A 20,308-nucleotide genomic window follows, 5' to 3' on the forward strand; every position below is an offset into this window, starting at 1 on the left:
ACAAAACATATTTCAAACCATGTTCACACGGGCAGTTTGTTCCCGCATCAAATATATTTATCAGATTGTCGTTGACAAATATACCTGAAACAGTGTAATAAAGGTATTTAAACACAATGGAATTTTCTGAAGAGTTGTGTACAGTAATTTCTGGTTACCTGCATCATTCATAGCTGCATTTTGGCGTTTCCTGACCAAAAACAATATTTAAGGCTACTATTCTCTAGATTCCTTTCAATATATTGTGTTTTAGTGCACATTCAATAGCTGCATTTTAGACATAGCTGCATCAACATTTTAGGGATTTTACTTTAATCTTGTTGTAAAATTTGTATATATCTGCACAAGAAATAAATTGAGTTTTTTGCGAACTCAAAACAAAGACAACACAAAAAAGAAAACGCAAAGTAAACAAGTAAAAAAGCGTTAAGTTCGGCCGGGCCGAACTTTTCATACCCTCCACCATAAAATATTCTGAACTAAAATGGAATAATTAGTTTTCATTCCTGTCCCCAACTTTAAGTGGGTACGTTAAAATGTCAGATAATGTACATAAAATGCTTCATTCGGGAGGCCCTTTTTATGGTGCCCATATCTAACTATGTATGTTGACAATTTTTGGTGGGCTAGAAATTGGGAGGTACCGTTATATAAAGGTTATAATAAAACATGGAACTATGTTGACAGTTTTTGATGGGAGCCTTAATGTCAAATAACTCCTAATTCGGTTAAAAATTGTTGCTATAATCCTCAAAATACGGAAAATCGGTAAATAACGTGGGAACTTGAAATGTCAATAACAGCTAGTTCGGAGGTATGTGGGCTGTACGAAAATATGAACTTAAATGAACAATTTTTGTTGCAGAATTTTTGTTGGCTTTTAAATTTCAAATTACAGAAAGTTCGTCCAAAAAATAAAGCTAAGGTACGGAAAATCGGGAGGTTTGTTTTGGGGCTATACCAAAACATGGACCTACGTTCGGTTAAACATTTTAAGTAAAATACTCAAAGTACCGAAAATCGGGAAGTATGTTGAAAATTGTTGATGCAGATGTGTGGTGGCCACTACAACCTTCAAATGTCAAATTACAGTTAGTTCGGTTAAAAATTGTACCTAAAATTGCCAAATTATTGAAAATTGGGATGTACCGTTATATGGGAGCTATATCCGAACATGGACCTATGTTTACAATTTTTGATGGAGAGTTGTTGTGACCACTAAGAACTTCAAATTTCAAATTACTGCTAGTTCGGTTTAATATTGTAGCTAAAATCATCAAATTACTCAAAATCGGGAGGTACTTTTATGTGGGGCCTTTATCAATACATCGACCTTTCTTGACAATTTTTGGCGGAGAGGTGTGGCGACCACTAAGAATTTCAAATGTTCAAATTACAAATCTTTCGGTTAAAACTTGTTGGTAAAATTTTCAAAATACCGTAAATCGGGGGGCACCGTTATATGGGGGCTATACCAAAACGTGGACCTATGTCCAAAAGTTTTCTTATATAAGTTTATTGACACTCAAGAACCATAAATGTCAAATTATAGCTAAATCGGTCTGAAAATGTAGCTAAAAACGGCATAATACCGTAAATCGGGGGGTACCGTTATATGGGGGCTATAGCAAAACGTGGACCGATATAGCCCATCTTCGAAATGTACCCACACATTTCTGAAAATTGCAGTTTAACAGCTCGTCTCATATCGTTTTGAATTTCTTTCCCAAAAAGTTCTTCCAGCGGGCCTTGTTACGACATCGCAATTTTCTTGGGGGAAAGTCTATACATCCTGAGATAATGGATCAAAAACTCCAAAAACCCTGCCGGAACCATCTATACTGGGAAGTACGTAAGGTAAACCGTTGTACATGTTATTATTTCTTACAGCCGCGAATTATGTCCGAATAATAACTACCAATTTTTTGCAACATGTTGCGTATGCGGCCCTAGTTAAGACAGGGACAAATCCATACTTCCTAAGATATTGGCCCCAAAAACTCAAAAAACTCCTATAGACGTCAGAAGTATTGTGTTTGCTTCTTTACTTTTTCCATGGCTGAGGTTATATCTCTGTCGGCATACTCTCTTACATGTTAATTTCTGAATTTTACAAAAGGGCTGAGAAGTTTCATTTTTATCTAGGAGTTATTTCATATAACGCATATAACAGTATGTATAAATGTTTATAAGACTCTCATAAAACAAACAAATTTTTTGGCTTTTCATGTTCTGTTGAATAAAAAGTTTTCTTTACTACATACAAATTGTGTATGCACTTCTTTTGTATTCAACCTTTTATTTCTCCTCAACTCTCATCTTTTTTGGATGTTTCTTTATTATAATCTATTGCTTACATCAAGGAATAGAGTATGTTTTTATTTAAAAAAACATCTTACTTGGCAATTAAGCAGAATAAGATGAGACAATATTGAATGAAAAATAAATTAAAAATTGAACTGAAAAAAATGAGATATTAACATCATCTCCCCATTTATTTCCAAACACTCAATCAAGAGTGGATTTGTTTACAATTTGATGTATGGGGATAAGGAGAAGAAATTTCATTTGCAAAGAATGATTCCTTAAATTTAAGCCATTATGGTTATAATTTTTTGCAATTTATGCAAAAATCAAAAATACCACCGCATTTCCGCTCCAAATGCATTGAAGTTCAGTAATGCATTATTTAACTTTATTTGTTATAATGACACATGCGCCATTTATAATAACTTATAATTAATTTTAATCTAATTTAAAATCAATATCAAATCGATATTTGTTACCACATCGCGACATTGCAGATCATAAAATTAGCATTTGACAATATTGCAATTTTTTATTTTTCTTAATAAACTCGCGAATATGTTTGTATTTATTGTACCCATCGGACAAGAGAATATGTTGTCATATATGTACCCTCAGCTTATGTGTATTGAAACTTTCATCTACGGACAGGTCGAATGTATTTAGGGTCTTTTCAGAATTTTGGAGCTCTTTTTGGACATTTGAAATTGCCGACAAAATGTGGATAAGGGTTAAAGTTAAAAAGTGTTACGGAGGGGGTACTTAAAGCAGTAGATGGAAGTGAATCTTTGGGAGTCATATCTTTTCGATAGATATCGCACCCACTTGTCATTTCAGTGGGTCATCGTATAACTTTTGGACCAGTATGCCAGGAAGCATGGACTTGTCCACGGAAAACATAATATCGCTGTAAACAGGAACACAACGAACAGCATCGGTATACATTTCCAAAGAATCTTCGAACATACCCTAAACTGGACTTAGACACAAATGTTGAACTACTGTAGGGGAGGTACCTTAAGGAAAGGACCGATATGGGCCATTTTAGAAGTTAAACTAAATTTGGACAAAATATTAGGATATCCAAAGTTTGGACCAAATTGGTTGCCCTGTTCAAGAGATAAAGTTTTAGTGACATTTTTTAAATGTTGGCAGGAAGTTGTGGACCTGGGAAATAAGACCTGGTCCTTGGACATATAAGCAAATATTTCAGATTATAGGGAATAAGAAAAGATCAAAGGTGACGGACATTTCGGTAAATGGAAATAACATAACAGATTTAAATGAAAAGTTAGAAGTTCTTGAAAATCATTTTTCCTCCGTATATCAAAGATATCCTCCAAATAGCAATACATCCTATATAGATGACACGATAAATCAGACCATATCTAGTGCTCCTTATACTACGACTGTCTTTAATGGCGTTACCAGTGCCTTGAACAAACAGAACAGCTCTACATTCACAACTTTAAATTCAAGAAATTGTAAAGCTTCCCTGCAAGCAAAAGCTATCGCGGAAGTGACTTAGGCGTGTCGCCCAGGGCGATGGAAACAGTCGCGGCGATAGACGCGGAAGGCACCCTGGAGTGCCCTCCGTTGTGAAGCAATGAACCACGCCGGCGTGTCGTCTTGACAGTCACTCCAGGGACACTTCTGGAAGATCGTTTCCGCGATAATTCTTGGAATTAAAAAAAATATTTTTTTTTTATTTTTTTTTTCAATTTATTTTTGTTTTTTATTAGGAGGATTGGCGGTTTTAATTTTTTTCATTTTACTTATATTTTTTATTTTTTTTATTTTTAAGTACGCTCTTTTAGGGAAATTATTCTTTGGAATTTCCACCTACATTAATTTTGCCATTTTAAAAATGTGATGTTATGTTGCCTGACTTGGGAAGCGAACCTGGACCTTCAGAGTGCAAAGCGAGTATGCTTACCACTGCACCACCGTCTCAATTAACACTCACAGAGAAACTGTTCTATATTTGTTCAATGTGCTGGATCATTAAATAAATTTAAACAATCGCCTTGGAAGTCGCTCAGAAGTCACTCCAAAGTGTCGCCATACGCGATAAAAGGTAATCACAAGAAGGCAATATCAATCAACAACTATCTTCCTTGGCGTGTCTCCGGAGTGACTTCCTAGCGAGGGAGTGCGTGAGTCACTTCCAAATGCAGGCAGGGTTATTAATAATAAGAAGTCTTGTGGTGTGGTGGTGTGGATAATATATACAACTTCCTTATTAAGAAATTTCCCGTCAAGGCTTTCGAATATTTAACTATTTTGTTTAATAATTGCCTGAATAATGGTTATTTTCCAAAAGCGTAGAAGATTTGCAAAAATTGTAACTATCCAAAAAAATGTGGTAGTAATGATATCAATAATTTGAGGCCAATTTCATTACTTTCCAATCTTGGCAACCCCTATTTTTGGTCCGATTCATGTCAAATTTTGGGACTGGGCATATTTTTGGCTTCTGATTACATTGCAATCGAAACATATGACATATGCAAAATTATGCAAAATGCATAAATTTTTGCATATGCAAAATTTATGCATTTTACATATTTTCTTATGCAACAAATATTTCAATAATAGGTACAAAAATGTCTACGTGTACAATTTTTCTGTTTAAAATTCTCTTCACACAAGTCAATAAAATAGAGAAATGTATAACCACAGCCACAACCTTCAAAATACCGAAAATCGGGAGGTATCGTTCTATGGGGGCTATATGAAGGCCTGAACCTAAGCCGACAAATTTTAGGTGGAAAGTTTTATACCCCTAACGAAGACTTAATACCGAACTTCAGCCTTTTTGGAGGGATATTGAGGGCACATCCTTCAAAATACCAGAAATCGGGAGGTACCGTTCTATGGGGGATATATGAAGACGTGGACCAATACCGATAAATTTCAGTTGGAAAGTTTTATACCCCCAGCGAAGACTTAAAACCGAATTTCAGCCATTTCGGGTGGATATTGAGGGCACATCCTTCAAAATACCAGAAATCGGGAGGTACCGTTCTATGCGGGCTATATGAAGACGTGGACCTATACCGAAAAAATTCTGGGAGAAAGTTTAATACTGCAAATGAAGACTAAGTACTAAATTTGAGCCATTTCGGTGTAATATTAAGGCCACAACCATCAAAACTCCGAAAATCGGGAGGTACCGTTCTATGGGGGCTATATGAAGGCGTGGACCTATACCGACAAATTTCAAGTGGAAAGTTTTATACCCACAACGAAGACTAAATACCAATTTTCAGTCATTTCGGTGGGACATTAAGGCTACAATTTTCAAAATAACCGAATATCGGTAGGTACCGTTCTATGGGGGCTATATGAAGACGTGGACCTATACCGAGAAATTTCTCGTGGGAAGTTTTATACCCCCAACGAAACCCAAATACCAAATTTTAGTCATTTCGGTGGGATATTGAGGCCACAACCTTCAAAATACCGAAAATCGGGAGGTCCCATTCTATGGGGGCTATATGAAGACGTGGACCTATGCCGACAAATTTCAGGTGGAGTGTTTTATACCCCCAACGAAGACTAAATACCAATTTTCAGTCATTTCGGTGGGATATTGAAGCTACAACTTTCAAAATACCGAATATCGGTAGATACCGTTCTATGGGGCCTATATGAAGACGTGGACCTATGCGGACAGATTTCAGTTGTAAAGTTGCATACCCCTAACGACTTAATACCAAATTTCAGCCATTTTGGTAGGATATTTAGTACAAATATGTCAAAATATGCACTGTTCACGCCCATCTGAAATTTCACAACGACATTATTCAAAATCTAAGAGAACGCAACTGCACAGTTGCTGTTTCTCTTGATATTGAAAAGGCTTTTGAAAAGACGTATCATAATGGTATTTTATATAAAATGATTTCTATTGGTTTTTATCCTTCGATTGTTAAACTTTTCCAGAGCTTTCTCGAGGAGAGATAATTCTGTATACAGATAGGAAATGTAGTATCATCTGAGGGTTCTATGTCATGCGGTGTGCCACAAGGCTCTGTTTTGGCTCCCCACTTATACAACATTTCGATTTACGATTTTCCTCAGGAAGTAAATGGGTCCAAGGGAATACTTTATGCAGACGATTCACTCCTTTATGCTCATGATGAATCTCCATCAGTTGCTCTGCAACATGTCTTGACGCATCTAAATCAAGTTAGCAATTTTCATTCGCAATGGTGAATAAAAATCAATGTTTCAAAAAGTAATGCCATGTGCATTCGCAATGCATCAGGTAAATGCAAATATACAGTGGTACCAGAAAGTAAGAAACTAGATTTATCTTTGGATGGTAACAAAATTGATTTTAAAGAAAATTCAAAATACCTTGGCGTTAATTTTAACAAGTTGTTGAAGTTTAATAAACACGCTTTATATAATTTAGAAAGAGCCAATCGTATAAAAGGTGCCTTTGCAGTTATTTTTAATAGTAAATGTTTGTCTACAAAAACTAAACTTTACCTATCTGGATATGTGTGTCCGTCCGTCCGTCAGTCCGTCCGTCCGTCCGTCCGCCTGTCCATCTAAACCTTGTAATCACGCTACAGGTCGCAATTTTGATCGGATCGTCACGAAATTTTGGATGTTGATGGGGGTCCTGGAGGGGAAGAAGCCTATTGGTTTTGGTGATGGTCGAATAATATTTAGGGGTCGGAATGGGCAAAAAACTTATGTGGATAAAAAGACACCGTTTTTTTCCAAGCGAATATCTCAGCTTCTATACGGGGTATACCAAAAGCAAAACTTGACAATGGAAGTAGAAAATATCGCCTTTCTAATGATGTAAAGTAGGTTCTTGTAGGTGATCAAACAACGAAGATATCACAATAGTCGCAAATAAAACCCAAATTTTCATTCTTGCGATTTTAATTATAATGACGAATATCACAGCTTTGGTTAGGGACTTTCCAAAATAAAAGCCTGGCTGTGAAAGTAGAAGATCCCATCTTTACAATGATGTAAACTAGGTCGGCGTAGGTGACCAAATAACGGAGATATCGCAATAGTAGGTAATACATCCCATTTTTTCACTTTTCACGCTACAGGTCTCAATTTTGATCGGATCGTCACGAAATTTTGAGGGTTAATGGGGGTCACACAGATGAAGAAGCCTTTTGATTTTGGTGATGGTCGAATAATATTTAGGTGTCGTAATGGGCAAAAAACTTATTTGGAGAAAAAGACAACGTTTTTTTCCAAAGCGAATATCTCAGCTTCAATACGGTTGGTATACCCCAGAACCTGGCCATGAAAGTAGAAAATATCGCCTTTCTAATGATGTAAAGTAGGTTCTCGTAGGTGATCAAACAACGAATATATCACAATAGCCGCTAATAGAACTCAACTTTTTATTTTTGTGATTTTAATAATAATGACGAATATCACAGCTTCGGTTGGGGATCTTCCAAAAACAAAGTCTGACTATGAAAGTAGGAAATCTCTTCTGTACAGTGATGCAAAGTAGGTTGGGGTAGGTGGTATATCGCAATAGTCGGTAATACATCCCATTTTTCCACTTTTTTGGAAATCACGCTACAGGTCGCAATTTTAATTGGATCGTCACGAAATTTTGGGTGTTATTGGGGGTCCCACAGAGGAAAAAACCTTTTGATTTTTGATAATGGTCAAATATTATTCAGGGGTCGGAATGTGACAAACAAAAATATTTGGAAAAAGGACAACGTTTTCTTTCAAAGTTAATATCTCCCTTCTGTAGGAGGTATATCGAACGCAAAACCTGGCAAAGAAAGTAGAAAATATCACCTTTACAACGATGTGAAGTAGGTTGTCATAGGTGGTCAAACAACAGAGATATCGCAATAGTCGGTAATGCATCCCTTTTTCCATTTTTGTGCAATCACACTACGAAATTTTGATCGTTTCCTCACGAAATTTTGGGGGTTGATGCGTTTCAAAAAAATTTACCTGTGTTAATGTAGACATTCAGAGCAAACACGCTAAGCTATCCCAATTTTAATATTTTGAATTTTATTAGTCAAAAGCTTATGAACAGGGGTAGTGATGTAGGGTATCGCATAGTCGGCCCCGACCCGACTATAGCCTTGGCTCACTTGTTTCATATAATTCTTTCGTTAATCAATATCCGTATATCCATTGCAATTTTTAATTAAATTGCAGAACAATTTTGCTTATTCATAAATGGCTTTACATAAGATTTTTTCCTTAAACTTTTTGACAAGCCAGCTGTTGTGGCAATAAGGACATCAGGAAAGGAAGACATTGGGTTTAAACCTACATTTTATTGATTGTGACATAATAAGAGTTTCTGTTTTTTTGAGTTCTCTGGTTTTTCCTTAAATTCGTTAATGTGGTTTGTACCATAAATAATTAAAATGTACTTATTACAACTTACCGATAAAACACAAGGTTCAGTAGTATGTATGTGAAAAATTTGCCTGCAATTTTTTTTTTTTAATTTCTCTTTATTTGCAATCTATTATATAATATAAAGCAAATGAAATAACATTTTACAATAAAATGACAGAAATAACTGATGATCCTATTATTTCTTTAGAATAGGATAACTATACATATATATTCCAATATAGAGATGATAAGTGGTGGTTTGATGCCGGAATGGTAAATCTAGGACATGACATCTTTTGAGTCGTCTTACAGTATCACTTTCGTTTAGTAATGTAATTGCCAATGCATTCGTGTGGTTGCTTAATCTATCCAATTATTTGGTACTGAAGTTTTTGATTTCTGATTCTACGAAAGGAATGCCAAGATCATTGTGTATAGTTTTATTGGTAACATACCATTCAGCGCCAGTAATGCTTCGTAGGATTTTTGATTGTACTGTTTGAATAATTTTTATATTCGATTTGCTACAGATACCCCAAAGGCGTATCCCGTAGTTCAAAATAGGCTTAATTATTGATTTATATAGCATAACTTTATTCTCCAAACTTAACACGGATTTCGCCCCAAGAAGCCAGTACATCTTTTTAAATTTCATGTTTATCTGATTTTACTTGGCTTTCAAATGCTCTTTCCATAACAATTTTCTACCCAAATGTATGCCTAAGTATTTGACGGATAAACAATGTGGTATTATCGAACCATTTAAATTAACGTCAGGACAATCTCCATGTCTGATTGTGTTAATTGTTATGTTCCAAGTAATTAACCATTCCCATAACATGTGTAACTGTCTTTGGATTATCCGTGAAGCCTCAATTTTACATTCATTAGAGTATAGAAAAGCAGTGTCGTCTGCATATGTTGCCATAGTTACCCCTTCAATACAGGGCATATCATAAGTAAATATAGTGTATAGAATGGGACCTAATACACTTCCCTGGGGTATGCCATCGCGAATATTATAAATTCGCGACTGTTTATCATTTACTTTGACATATAATCTTCTTTCATGAAGATACCATTTAACAAAGAGATAGTAAGTCGCAGGAAGTATTTTCTTTAACTTATAAAGTAAGCCCAAACTTTGTCAAATGCTTGTTGCACGTCCAGAAATACAGCTGAGAAATACATTTTCCGCACTAGAGCATTATCTATAACATTAACGATTCTGTGACATTGTTCCGGAGTTCCATGTTTATGGCGAAATCCAAATTGGTGTTCCGGAAAACCTGCAAAATAAAGAAATATGTGTTTAAATAGGCGTAGTACAATACAATTTTTATTTGTCAATAAAGAAAGTCTGTTAACAAAAGATCAAAATGTTTTTTTGATTGATAACAACAAAATTTCTATTTTTTTATTCTTTGTATGTTTAACTCTTAAAAGGTTGAACATTAATTTGGAATCCACAAATGCGTTGTTGTAGCGATAAAAGTTTATTCAATTTTTTACACTCATTCCCACAAAGATACTTAAGATAGAGAATTAGTACACGATGACTTTCATCAATCAATTAACCACCAATTGTGTGTGGACAACACAAGGGGATAAATATTTACCTTTAGATTTCTATACTTAATTATAAGGTGGGAAGAAAGAGACACATTTTGCTTACGTTTTATAGAGTACATTCATTTCAAAACCACAAAATCCACAATGTCATTTGTGAACAAGACATAAGAGGAATGAACAACAAAATGGCTATTTGGGACTTTAAGCGCATAGTTCGGAAGAACAAGAAACAAAAGAACAATGATGTATATTTATCGGCGCTTGAAAAAGTATGGAGGAACGTGATTAAATATGAACAAGTAAAAAAGCATTAAGTTCGGCCGGGCCGAACTTTTCATACCCTCCACCATAAAATATTCATTCCTGTCCCCAACTTTAAGTGAGTACGTTAAAATGTCAGATAATGTACATAAAATGCTTCATTCGGGAGGCCCTTTTTTATGGTGCCTATATCTAACTGTTGACAATTTTTGGTGGGCTAGAAATTGGGAGGTACTGTTATATAGGGGTTATAATAAAACATGGGCCTATGTTGACAGTTTTTGATGGGAGACTTTAATGTCAAATAACTCCTAATTCGGTTAAAAAATTTAGATAGAATCCTCAAAATATCGAAAATCGGTACATAACGTGGTAACTTCAAATGTCATTAACAGCTAGTTCGGAGGTATGTGGGCTATACGAAAATATGAACTTAAATGAACAATTTTTGTTGCAGAATTTTTGTTGACTTTTAAATTTCAAATTACAGAAAGTTCGTCCAAAAAATAAAGCTAAGGTACGGAAAATCGGGAGGTTTGTTTTGGGGCTATATAAAAACATGGACCTACGTTGGTTAAACATTTTAAGTAAAATCCTCAAAGTACCGAAAATCGGGAAGTATCGTTATATTGGGGCTATGTTGAAAATTGTTGATGCAGATGTGTGGTGACCACTACAACCTTCAAATGTCAAATTACAGTTAGTTCTGTTAAAAATTGTAGCTAAAATTGCCAAAATTACTGAAAGTTGGGAGGTACCGTTACATGGGAGCTATATCCGAACATGGACCTATGTTGACAATTTTTGATGGAGAGGTGTTGTGACCACTAAGAACTTCAAATGTCAAATTACTGCTAGTTCGGTTTAATATTGTAGCTAAAATCATCAGATTACTGAAAATCGGGAGGTACCGTTATATGGGGGCTTTCTTGACAATTTTTGGTTCTCAAGATAACTGAAATCGGGCGGTAACGTTATATGGGGGCTAAACCAAAATGTGGACCTATGTCCACAACTTTTGTTATATAAGTTTATTGACATTTAAGAACCCTAAATGTCAAATTATGGCTACATCGGTCTGAAAATGTAGCTAAAAACGTCAAATTACCGCAAATCGGGGGGTACCGTTATATGGGGGCTATACCAAAACGTGGACCTATGTCCACAAGTTTTGTTGAATAAGTTTAATGACACTTAAGAACCCTAATTATCAAAATATTGCTAAGTCGGTCTGAAAATGTAGCTAAAACCGTCAAAATACCGTAAATCGGGGGGTACCGTTATATGGGGGCTATACCAAAACGTGGACCTATGTCCACAACTTTTGTTATATAAGTTTATTGACATTTTAGAACCCTAAATGTCAAATTATGGCTACATCGGTCTGAAAATGTAGCTAAAACCGTCAAAATACCGTAAATCGGGGGGTACCGTTATATGGGGGCTATACCAAAACGTGGACCTATGTCCACAACTTTTGTTATATAAGTTTATTGACATTTAAGAACCCTAAATGTCAAATTATAGCTACATCGGTCTGAAAATGTAGCTAAAAACGTTAAAATACCGCAAATTAGGGGGTTACGTTATATGAGGGCTATACCAAAACGTGGACCGATATAGCCCATCATCGAACTTGACCTGCCTGCAAACAAAAGACGCATTTTTCCAAAATTTCAGCGTCCTGTCTCCATTTTTGTGGATGCTAGAGTGATTACCACAGACGGACGGACGGACGGACGTGCTCAGATCGACTTAGAATTTTACCCTGAGCAAGAATATATATACTTTATAGGGTCGCAAATGAGTATTTCAATGCGTTACAAACGGAAAAACAAACTTAATATACCCTCCATACTATGGTGGAGGGTATAAAAATACACTTTCATTTAGTGCGTGGTCAATAAACGTTTATGTAGGCTATGTCAAGAGATTGGAAACAAATGATCGACTATGAAACTCTTAAAAAAATATTATAACATTTCACTCATAAGAGGAAGACCATAAAATCCCTTTACTCAACCAGACGACCATAACGTTTGCTGATTTTTTGATGCGTATGGTTGCTGACTTCTGAGAATTTTTTTTTTTTTGGCTAAAGTAGTTTCTACTTATTTTAAGCATTTCGATCCGACGATTAGAAATATTTTTGTCGCACCTTCCCATACAAGTGGGACCACTGTGCATTGTCCGAATTTGATCTTCTATGTCTCAAATTTCCCAGGTGTAAGCACCTTCCATTTAAAGTTTTTCAGGCGCACCGTGATGTTAAACAGTTGTTCCTTTATCTAAGTGCTACATTGATATAATTTGCATCTAGTGAGAGGTCAAGAGTTGGTTTTCAAGTTTAGTTTTCGTAAGTTGTCCGAAATGCCCCCAGAATTTAAATTACTGTTTAAGAGTTAAATTTGGATATTTTCGTCTCAAAAGTTATGATAAATTTTACACACTAAAAACTGTCGGATCTTTATCAACAATTATTGGCACTATCCTTGACCAAAGCTATTAACTCGTGAAAACATTTGTCAGTACTGAACTATAATTGCGATCTCTAGCGTGGGTAAGGTTACACTACCCACAATTAAAAATGTCAGGGATCCCACATTTTTAATTGTGGGTAGTGGTATAATTCTGTTATATGACCACGTACATCAACAGAATGGAAATATCAAGCGTTTTTCCTCTAAATATAAATTACATTGGTTTAACATAGTTTCCAAGAATAAAGATATAGTCATTTTACTAAAAACTTTACAAATTTCACACAAAAGTTCTGGTCCATTTAACCCGCTATATATTATCTTATCACGTTAAGTTGCAAGCTACTTCTCTGTCGTAAACCCAAACCATAAATAAAACTTCGCGCCGATCGTACTACCATTGCCACCTACAAAGCCGCTACAAAATTCGATAAACATTTTGTTTGTGGTTCATTTCAGACATAAATATTTCACGATCATCGCCAAAAACTATAGGGGTTTACTCTGGTGAAGATTGGTCTAAAATTGCTGCTTGTAGCGTGATTACAATTTTCAATGGACGGACGGACACACATCTCATAGTGGCTTTATCTCGTCGAGATATTAGTTTCGGTATACAACATGGGGGGTCTACGACGAATATTTCGCGGTGTTACATGAAATGTGGTGTATGATATAAAATGCAATTTTAGTCAATAAGTATATGTAATTGATATAATGAAACCATTTCGCAATTATTTACTTTGTTAGTGATTGTCTCTAAATCGGTGAAGTCGACCAGTGTGCACCGAGGTAATGCTTATCAAAGAATAAATGTAAATTCAGTTTAAAAATATACCTGATTTTGTCGGAATTTGTTTCTATAGTCCTAATAATTTGGTGCTAAATTCAATTTCGATTTGACCAAGTCGGACTCAATCTATATCGCTTTGTAAAATGTATTCACTTATATTTATTTTTCTTACGTCTTTATACCCTACACCATTATGTGGAAAGGGTAATATAAGTTTGTTTTGTGAAAAATTCATGTAACACCGCGAAATATTGGTCCTATACCCTCAATGTGGTATATATGAATATCATATCTCGACGAGATAAAGCGATTTTGAGATGTGTGTCCGTCCGTCTATCCATTATAAATTGTAATCAAACTACAGGCCGCAATTATGGACCGATAGTCATGGAGGTCGGGTTTAGACCAGAATTGACACCTATTGTTATTAGTGATGATCGTGAAATTTGTAGTGGGTGAAATGGATCAAAAACATACATTTTATGCGATTTTGTAGCTGCTCTGTAGGTCGCAATATTGGACCGATCGCCTCGAAATTTTAACTAAGGTAAGAGTATATGACAAAGCCATCTGTCCATTATAAATTGTAAACACGCTCCAGGCCGCAATTATGGACCGATCGTCACGAAATTTTGTATGGAGGTCGGGTTCAGATCAGAATAGATCCCCATTCTTATTGGTGATGACCGTGAAATATTTAGCGGGTGAAATGGATCAAAAATATAATATTTATCCAATTTTCCAGCGGCTCTGTAGGTCTTAATAATAGTCCGATCAATGCGTATGGACCAAATGAACCAAAACTTTTGTGTGAAATTTGTTAAAATTTTTAATATACAGCTTATATCTTAATTCCTGGAAGTGACATTCCGGACAAGTGAGATATACTTGAAAGTGGAACGCTTGACCTTTCAATTGATGCCAATTATGTTGGTGTGCATGATCAGATAACAGAGTTACAGCCTAATATATTCTGTTATTTGTTTGTAGTGTAATAATAAACTCGCTAGAAGTCGCAATTATACATCAATAGTCACGAAATTTTGCACCGGGTAGGAGTATAGGTCGAAAAAGATGCCTACAATTTTGAATGATGATCTGATATTCTTTAGCGGGTGAAATGGACCATAACATTTGTATGAAAAATATAAAAATTTTATTTTTGGTCGATATTTAAATTCTTTGAGAACGTATACATATATTTCGCAAAGTAGCCTACATATGGAAAAAAACTACTGACCTTTCCTCTGATGTAAATTGCAATAAATAGTCCGGTCAAAATAGACATGCGTATAAGGGGGAAATAGCAAAAATTCCCACAAAGCTGAATTTTGGTGGAGAGCTAAGGTTGGCCATTAGAAGCAACGTCCTAAAAGTCCCCATCGATCCCATGTGTGCAAAAAAAGTTATTCGGGGTCAAAGGTCAAATTTTGGGACTTTTTTTGGTTTTTTGGTCATAACTCAGAAACTATATTTTTTTCATTTCGATGCAAAGGAGAGATTTGTAGACTACAAAATTTTCCATGAACCATTGACCTAGGACCTACGGTTCTTGAGATATGAGTCACGCAATATAGAAACTTTAAGTAATTTTACGGCACCTGTGTATTAGTTGATCTGTCGCGATTATTTTACACTTATTTCGAAAACGGTAGAACCTACCAAAAAGTGTTTAAAGAAAAAGTTTTTTATTACAATATTTCCTATAAGTTTGCTCCTCATGATGTCTGAATATGAGTCACCGTTCATAAGATGCAAGCCAATCAATACACAATATGCACACATTACTACAGACATGTTATCGCAAAAATAAGCTAAAGCAACAGTGAACAAAGATATAACGCTAATTCCTGATGCCTTACAGGGTATCTAGCAAAAACTTCATCACGCCATAACGCGGAAGTTCGACTCACGGCGGATCTGTCCTTCGTGGTTCTTAATATACTCGCCAAGGGATTTCATCACCAAAATTAATTATCTCTTCCCCAGATGTTCACCTCCATTTTGTTGCACAGTGTTATAAACCTCCAAGAGGAAGAAGAAATGGAAGAAGAGTTTATCGTAGAAGGATATGATTAGAACTAAAATATATATACTAAAATATATATACTATAGAGGAAACCACATTAAAAAAACGCGCCGAGTGCACTACCTCACAGGTGGTGTGGAAATGTGTTCATATCATGATTTGATTGACTCGTATCTCAAGAATAATAGATTTTATGTAGAATCTGTAAAGACCACAATTGGGATCGATGGGGACTTTTAGGACGTTGCTTCTAATGACCAACCCTAGCTCTCCACCAGCTTTGCAGCTTTGTGGGAATTTTTGCTATTTCAATGTCTATTTTGACCGGACTATAAAGTGTTTGCTAGTTAACGGTCCTACTGCCTAATATATAATGGGTTCTGTGTAGAGAACCACATTTTTATCCCATGCTACATATTGTCTCTCCAAAAGTTTATGTAACATCACGAAATATTCGTCCTAAACCCCTTATTTGTTATGCCAAAATTCATATCTCGACGAGATAAAGCGATTTAGCGATGTGTGTCCGTCCATGAAAAATTGTAAACAAGCTTAAGGCCTCATTTATGGAACGATTGTTACGAATTTTTTAAGGAGGTTGGGTTCGGGCCAGAATATTAAATGATTCGTTTTTGGTGATGGTCGTGAAATGTTCAGGGGATGAAATGGACCAAAAACAAAATTTTAACCAATTTTGTAGCGGCTCTGTAGGTCAAAATAATAACCCGCAAAATTTTAAACAAAGTTTGAGTTTATGATGAAGAAAAAGCGTACAAACCAACGTGAAGATCAGATAATACTTAGCGGGTTAAATAGACTGAAACTTTTGTGTGGAATTGGTAAAAATTTCAATAACGTAGCGGTTGAACAACGGAAGTAGTAGTACTGCATAAGTGGGTTTCATTTTGGTTTTGGTCATAAGTATTACACATTACATGTCTGATATTTGATAATTAAATTTTCACAATCATTGAAAAGAAGTTCCGTGGACAGCGATTGTCCAGGGATAGTGGTATAGGGTATCCCATGGTCGGCTCCGTCCGACTATAGACTTTTCTTACTTGTTTTTTTAATAGCTTGGGTTTTAGGCCAATTGCTTGGAAATTCATAGGTGAAATGAAGCTTTATAAGCAAAATGCAAAAAACCCACAAAAATATTCGAAAAAACAGAGTTTTACGCAAATTTTTGCAACCATTTTTGTGAAGTTTACACGACCAGTGGCTTTATCCGTGTTAATATCCCACCGAAATGATTGAAATGTGGTATTAAGTCTTCCTTGGAGGTATAAAACTTTCTACCGGAAATTTGTATGTAGGTCCACGTCTGCATATCGCTCCCATAGAAAATTTAACACCCCCCCCCACTCTCATTTTCGGTATTTTGGAGATTGTGGTCTCCATATACCACTAAAATGGCTGAAAGTTTGTACTAAGTTTTCGTTGGGGTATACAACTTTCCACAAGAAATTTGTCGGTATAGGTCCACGTCTTCATATAGCCCCATAGAACGGTACCTCCCGAATTTCGGTATTTTAAATGTTGCGGCCTCAATTTCCCACCGAAATGACTGAAATTTGGTAGTTAATCTTCGTTGAGGGTATAAAACTTTCAACCTGAAATTTGTCGGTATAGGTCCACGTCTTCATATGGCCCCCATAAAACGGGGCTACGAAAATATGTACAATGAATACGAAAATATGTACAATGAATAAATTTTGCATATGCAAAAAATAATATTTGCATATGCATAATATATTCATAATATTTGTATATGCAAAATTTATGTTTCGATTGCAATTTAATCAGAAGCCAAAAATTTGATATTAATCGGATCAAAAATAGGGGTTGCATAAAATTCCACTGTCTAGTGATAAGGTGGCAGACTCGACAAGGTTATTTCTTACAATAAGCTTATTTGTTCCATAAAGGAATTTTTATTTGCTATAAGCTAATTCCCCGGGGCAGTGGTGTACGGTATGACATGGTCGGCCCGGGCCAAAGTTTGTTTACATATCTTCTCCTTTGTAAAGGGTGTTTTTTTAAGCTAGATAGAACTTTAAATTGTAAAAAGTAACACAAAAAATTTAATTTTGATGAAACTTTTTTTTTATTTGTTTCAGTATACTCTGACAAATCATCATGAATAGACTCAGGCTTGAACAACGCTACGAAATTATCCAAATTTACTTTGAAAATCAGTCGTCGATTTGCGCAACTTATAGACGACTTCGTCATTTGTATGGCGTACATAATCGTCCATCTGAACAAGCGCATTTTTGGCTTAACGGGTTTGTTAATAAGCAAAATTGCCGCATATGGAGTGAGACCAATCCACAAGAGACCCTACAGACTCCATTACATCCAGAAAAATGCACCGTATGGTGCGGTTTTCACGCTGGTGGCATCATCGGACCTTATTTCTTCAAAAATAAGGCCGGAGCTCGCGTTACGGTCAATGGAGATCGTTACCGCACCATGATCAATGATTTTTTGTTTGAAAATATGGATGACATTGATCCGGAGGAGATGTGGTTTCAACAGGATGGCGCTACGTGGCATACGGCGAACGCAACCATCGACTTATTGAAATCAAAATTTGGCGATAAGTTGATTTCGAGAAGTGGACCTGTCAATTGGCCTCCAGGTCGTGCGATTTGACACCTCTCGATTATTTCCTGTGGGGCTACGTGAAGTCACTGGTTTATGCTGATAAACCAGCAACAATTGATGCCTTGGAGGCCAGCATTGTTCGTGTTATTCGTGACATACGGCCAGCAGTGCTCGAAAAAGTGGCCAAAAATTGGACGTCCAGAATGCACTTCGTCAAGAACAGCCGCGGTGCCCATATGCCCGAAATCATTTTCAAATGTTAATGTCACGTATTGATCTTTCGAATAAAAAAAAATTTTGATTACAATTTAATTTTTTGTGTTATTTTTTACAATTTCAAGTTCTATCGGGCTTAAACAAACACCCTGTATATATGAGGACTAAAGCTATGACCATTAATTAGGAATTCATTCACCCCCAGTGCATTAATAAAAGTGTAGCAAAATATTTATTCCACTCTCCACATTAGTACTTAAGGTAGAGAACTAGTACATGATGGTTTTCATCAATCACCAAACCACCAATGGAATGTGGGCGACACAAGGAGATGGAATAAATTACATTTAGATCTTTTTTTTATACCCTCCACCATAAAATTTTAGGTGTAACAACTTTTCGACAATGGATAGACTCCAACTGCCTCCCACTATTGCTTAAATTTCACTGTGAACACAAATGTTGGGGCAGATATAATTCCTTTTGGAGATTAATGCCCTTGGTGTGTGTATAATAAAAACCCCGAAGGACAGATGCGCCGTGAGTCGAACTTCCGCTTTTTGGCGTGATGAAGTTTTTGCAAGAGACCCTGTATGCCATCATTAATTAGCATTATATCTTTGTTTGTTGGTTTTGTAGAGCACTTAAGCAACAGTGAACAAATATATAACGCTAATTCCTGATGGCCCACAGGGTCTCTAACAAAAATTTCATCACGCCATAACGCGGAAGTTCGACTCACGGCGCATCTGTCCTTCGGGGTTCATAATATACTCACCAAGGCCTTTCTTCCCCAAGAGGAATTTTCCGTGCCCCAGACTTTCACCTCCATTTTGTTGCACAGTGTTATCTAATCTAATCTAAACCAGTAAAAAAGCATTAAGTTCGGCCGTGCCGAACTTTTCATACCCTCCACCATAAAATATTCATTCCTGCCCCCAACTTTAAGTGAGTACGTTAAAATGTCAGATAATGTACATAAAATGCTTCATTCGGGAGGCCCTTTTTTATGGTGCCTATAGCTAACTGTTGACAATTTTTGGTGGGCTAGAAATTGGGAGGTACTGTTATATAGGGGTTATAATAAAACATGGGACTATGTTGACAGTTTTTGATGGGAGCTTTTAATGTCAAATAACACCTAATTCGGTTAAAAAATTTAGCTAGAATCCTCAAAATATCGAAAATCGGTACATAACGTGGGAACTTCAAATGTCATTAACAGCTAGTCCGAAAGTATCTGGGCTATACGAAAATATGAACTTAAACGAACAATTTTTGTTGCAGAATTTTTGTTGACTTTTAAATTTCAAATTACAGAAAGTTTGTCCAAAAAAATCCTTAGAAAATCGGGATGTTTGTTTTGGGGCCATACAAAAACATGGACCTACGTTCGGTTGAACATTTTAAGTAAAATCCTCAAAGTACCGAAAATCGGGAAGTATCGTTATATTGGGGCTATGTTGAAAATTGTTGATGCAGATGTGTGGTGACCACTACAACCTTCAAATGCCAAATTACAGTTAGTTCTGTTAAAAATTGTAGCTAAAATTGCCAAATTACTGAAAATTGGGAGGTACCGTTACATGGGAGCTATATCCGAACATGGACCTATGTTGACAATTTTTGATGGAGAGGTGTTGTGACCACTAAGAACTTCAAATATCAAATTAC

At 35.9% G+C, this 20,308-nt stretch overlaps 1 protein-coding gene across 1 annotated transcript in view; it reads right to left on the minus strand.

Annotated features, from left to right (window-relative positions):
- Positions 1 to 4,004: 4,004 nt before the first annotated feature.
- The window catches only part of LOC141391779 (uncharacterized), a 104,372-nt gene continuing 88,068 nt past the window's right edge, over positions 4,005 to 20,308 (minus strand). Inside the window, exon 2 of the mRNA XM_073964475.1 lies at positions 4,005 to 9,962. The gene's annotated coding sequence lies outside the window, so the exon portion shown is untranslated. The remainder of the gene's footprint in view (positions 9,963 to 20,308) is intronic.

Source organism: Musca autumnalis, unplaced genomic scaffold (assembly GCF_047663935.1).
Source record: "Musca autumnalis isolate F117 unplaced genomic scaffold, ASM4766393v1 scaffold_10, whole genome shotgun sequence".
Taxonomy (NCBI): Eukaryota; Metazoa; Arthropoda; class Insecta; order Diptera; family Muscidae; genus Musca; species Musca autumnalis.